Source organism: Zingiber officinale, chromosome 8B, assembly GCF_018446385.1.
Source record: "Zingiber officinale cultivar Zhangliang chromosome 8B, Zo_v1.1, whole genome shotgun sequence".
NCBI classification, from domain to species: domain Eukaryota; kingdom Viridiplantae; phylum Streptophyta; class Magnoliopsida; order Zingiberales; family Zingiberaceae; genus Zingiber; species Zingiber officinale.
This window is the reverse complement of record NC_056001.1, coordinates 41,718,009-41,723,393: the sequence shown is the minus strand read 5'-3', so window position 1 is coordinate 41,723,393 and position 5,385 is coordinate 41,718,009.

Genomic DNA, 5,385 nt, shown 5'->3' with positions numbered 1-5,385 from the left:
TTGCCAATTAGTGACGAAATTCGATATCCATTGCAAACTCTGTGACGAATTTCATATTCGTTGCAAATTTTGCAACGAAAATGATATTAACTGCAAACTCTGTGATGAATCCATGGATTTGTCATAGATTGGTTAAAAAAAATTAAAAATAAAAATAATTGTGTCACCAATTCTGTGACACATTTATTTATTTATTAAAGTTTTTTACCAATTTGAGACAAATTCATGGATTCGTTGCCAATTTTGCGACAAATCCATAGATTCATCACCAAATCTGCAATGAATCCTCATATTCATCACATAATTATAATTTTTTAAAAAAAATGTCTAAAAGTAACAGGTGGATATGACACGAAACTATTTTCTCTTATAAATCTCCTGATTATATAAATATTCTCAAACATCAATTTGACTCAATATATTGAGATCAATGATTTTTGTAACATGAATATGTCTGAAAATTTAATTTATGTTCAAAAAAATTACTACTCTTAATGATGACAGCTCTAAGTATGAAAAATAGTAAACACAAAAACTGTAAATACTTACAGCGATCTCCCGCAGATCTGCAATCAACGCCGGTAAGACTTGCTGACGGAAGAACGATCACAGAATCGGAAAGCTCTTCATGGTTCACAAACCAAATCCCTCTTGCGAGATTGGACTAACCAATCTTGAATATTCTTCATGCCTCTTTCAATCTTGTGCATATGGACGAACCTTGCACAGAGACCTTTCATATGGGACGAACCCATTCTCTTTGACTTTGCCCAAGAACTCGCACATAGCAAGTCCCCTCTTCCTTTCTCTCTTGTGCTAATCTCATTTTTTCCCCACCTTCACCAATTGCCTTGGACACCTATTATATAGAGGAAGATGTCATCTTCCTCTACCTCCATTAATGGAGGAATATAAAGGGTTGGAAGGTGAAGGGGAAGAGGCACCCTTTCACCTTCTTAACACCAACACTTAATATATTAGATCAAATTGATGTTTGAGAGAATTTATATAATCAGGAGAACTAGATGAACCACATAGAAATAACTTTCATATCATTCCAAACTCTCTAGGTTTATTTGCCATTTCGAATACATTTATTTTTTTTTTTATTTTTTTTTTTATAATTCTACAATGAATCCATGGATTCATCACTAATTCTGAAACGAATCCATGGATTCGTTCCATAATTGTCAATATTTTATAAAATAAATAAATATCTCTGAAACTAGTTGATGAACTTAGAGAGTTTAGAATGATATAAAACCAATTCCTATGTGTTTATCTAATTTTTCTGATTATATAAATATCATCAAACATCAATTTAATCTAATATATTAAGAACAGTGATTTTTGAATATCAAAATTACTCTTACAAGTTCAATCAATAACTCTATTTATTATTTTTACTAAGTCATCTATCGATTAAGGTTCATTTAATTGATTTATCTATGAAAAAAATATTGTGTCAAATTGATGTTTGAGGATATGTATATAATCAAAAGAATTAGGTGAACACATAGGAACTGATTTCATGTTATTCTGAACTCTCTACATTCATCAACCGATTTCGTTGATAATTATTTTTATCTTTAAATATTGATCTTTCTGAGACGAATCTACCGAATCGTCGACGAATCCATGAATTTATCATAGAATTGTAAAAAATAAAAAAAATAAAAAATAAATATGTCCAAAATGATAGATGGACTTAGAGAGCTCAAAATAACATCAAATCAGTTTCTATATATTAATCTACTTCTCCTGATTAAATAAATATTCTTAAACATCAATTTGAATCAATATATTGAGAGCAATTAATTTTTGAACATGAATTATATTTTTCGAATACATTTGTGTTAAAAAAATCACTGATTTAAATATATTAGGTCAAATTGATGTTTATGAATATTTATATAATCAGGAAAACTAGACAAAGACAAAGGAACTGATTCATGTCATTCTGAGCTCTCTAGGTTCAATTGTCTATTTCAGACACATTTATTATTTTTTTTTCCAATCTATGATGAATCATAAGATTTGTTGCAGATTTGACGACGAATCCATGGATTCATCATAGAATTATAAAAAAATCTAATAAATAAATAAATATGTTCAAAATCGGTAGATGGGCCTAAAGAGTTCATAATGACATGAAACTATTTTCTATGTATTTCCGATAAATCTCCTGATTATATAAATACTCTCAAATATCAATTTGATCAAATATATTGAGATCGATGATTTTTTTTTTAACATGAATTAGATTTTTTAGATACATTCTTGTTAAAAAAATCACTGATCTCAATATATCAGGTTAAATTGATATTCGAGGACATTTATATAATGAGAAGAACTAGACAAACACATAGGAATTTATTTCACGTCATCCGTAGTCTCTGGGTCAATCTGTCGATTTCAGACACATTTTTTTTTAAATTTTTTTTCCAATCTGTGATGAATTCTAAGATTCGTTGCAAATTTGGCAACAAATCCATGGATTCATCGCATAATAATAATAATAATAATAATAATAATAATAATAATAATAATAATAATAATAATAATAATAAAAAATATGTCCATAACTGACATATGAACATAGAAAACTCAGAATGATATGAAATATGTTTCTATGTGTTCTTATAAATCTCTTGATTATATAAATGCTCTCAAATATCAATTTAACCCAATATATTAAGATCATTACTTTTTTCAATAAGAATTAGACTTTTTAGGCATATTTATGTTTTAAAAATCACTGACCTCAATATATTGAGTCAAATTGATGTTTGTGAGTATTTATATAATCAAAAGAACAAGACAAACACATAAGAATGAGCTTCATGTTATTCCAAGCTCTCTAGGTCCATTTATCAATTTCAAACACATTTATTTTATTTTTAATTTTTTTTTACCAATTTGTGATGAATCTATGGATTCGTTACATAATTGGTGACAAATCCATGGATTTATCGCCATATTTGTGTTAAATTTAGCGATGAAAATATTTTCGTTGTCAAAAATCCTTAAAAAAATCTCAACTCACTTGATTCCCCCTACCCTATCGTTTTTTTTCCCTTGGCGGTGGTGACGATGATGATTCCTGTCCTACGGTGATAATCCCCGGCTGGTAAGCTCCCTCTCTCTCTCCTTACTCTTTTCTCTCCTCTCCAACGGGCATCCAACCTTGGCTCACCAAGGGTGGCTACATCTGGCTAAGGTCGGCCTCCTTGGCTTGCCGTTACTGGCCTTAGCTGTCCTTGGTCGACAACAATCGACTTTCACAAGCCACAACCGGTAGTGAGTGTTTCTATTTTTTATTATAATGTTATTTATGCAAGTCTATATCATGTGCCTGGAGAGACACTAGTCTTTCTTTACCTTGTTAAGTTTACCTACTCCCATTACTTTAATAATGATAGCATTAGTGTACTATCTCATGTTATTGATTTTATTTGTTATATTTCTCTCCATTTGTATGTGAACAAAGTATATATTGACCATTAGTGTATTGTCTAGTTTTTATGTGTAGTAGTTTTTATTAATGTTATAATAAATTAGAAACAGGCAAAATGTGAAATGAAAGAAGTTGGATGTATAAAAAGAATTTACTGTTAGAGTGTATACTAAAAGCCTAACTTTTGTAAACATTTATTTTTGAAATAAAAAAATCACATTGGTCAAATGTCTACATTTTATTTGTTAAGTGTGGTTGTTCAATTAATTTATATTGTAGATAACATGGTGTCTGGTGTCACACACAGAAGATCATGTTATCAGTTCTTTATAAATTATAAACAGTTGCTGACGACTAAGATGGAAAGGAACAAACCATTGGAATAGTCGTAGTGTAATTAGGTATTAGTTTATCTTGACTAATAAATTACACTAGTACACTCTAAGTGTATTGAGTAGGACCATTTTAGGTAAGTTCTTTTTATACTGACTTAATAAAAGAACTAGACCTTTGTTATTATGGAAGTGTGTGCTCTTAATCCTAATATAATAACAAGCACATATATTTAGTATTTATTTTTTTAACTTATCAAAGGGTGAGATTTAGCTCGATAAATCAATAGGCCTGATAAGTTGGGAAATGATATTACTTATAGTGTGTGTTATTGATTATAGAAGGAAACTGTGTCCTAGTTATCTAGGTTGAAATGTCCCCAAGAGGAGCTCATAAGGATTGTCATGTTAAACCCTGCAAGTGGACTTAGTCCGACATGACAATGAGGTTGAGTGGTACTACTCTTGGAGCTAGATATTAATTAAGAGAGTTGTCAGTAACTTACTTAATTAGTGGACATTTGTTATCTTAAACATAGGGAGACTAATACACTCATGATAAGAAGGAGCCCATAATGTAATTTGGGATTGGTGCGGTAGTGCAATAATAACTCTCTAGTGGAATGAGTTATTATTGATGAACTTGAGTTGTGTGTTCGGGGCGAACACAGGATACTCAAGCTCATCGGAAGGCTAAAATCAATTTCTCCTCTAGGTCCCTGTCGTAGCCTCATTAAAGCCTTAAATCCGCTCATAAAAAGCACATCTTTGTGTCCAAGAAGGGGCCGACCCATGGCTTGGTGACCAAGCCAAAGGGGTTTACCAACCACAAGCAATTGAAGGTTGCCGACCACATATTTCAAATTAGGTGTTTTGAATTTTTAAAATCTTATCTTTGTAGATATCTACAAGTTTTAAAAGAGAGATTTTAAATATAAAACTTTCTTTATTTGAATTAGGCCACATGATTTAAAATAAAATTTAAAAGTTTTAAAACTTTCCTTTTTTAACCATCCTCATGGTTTTAAGGAAAAAGGAAGAGAAGTTTTAAAATTGTAAATTTTCTATTTTTGTAACCATGTTAAAAAAGGAAATTTTAGAAGAGAAGTTTTAAATTTTAAAACTTGGTTTTAATTTTTAAAACTTTCCTTTTTTAACATACACATTAGGAAATTAAAAGAGAGCTTGTAAAATTTTATAAGAGGTTTCCTTCTTAGCTTATAAAATTTTTACAAAGTTATTTCCTTCCTTTTAAGGGGTCGGCCACCCTTACTTGGTGCCCAAGCAAGGGGCCGACCAAATCAAATCATCCAATCAATGATTGATTCAATCAAGAGGAAAGAAAAGGAAAAATAAAAGGGGAAAAGGAAAACAAGAGGAAGATTTTAATTTTTGTAAAAAGTCTTTCCTTATTTGCCTTGGGCAAGTAATATAAAATAAGGGGAGGAGAGGCCTCATGATCAATCAATTCTTATTCTCTTGGTGGAGTTCCTCATTGTGGCCGACCCTCTCTCTCTCTCTTTTCCCTTTGCTCTCTTTTGCTCCTTGGTGGTGGTGGTGGCCGAAACTTAGAGAAGGAGGAGAAGCTCTTTGGGT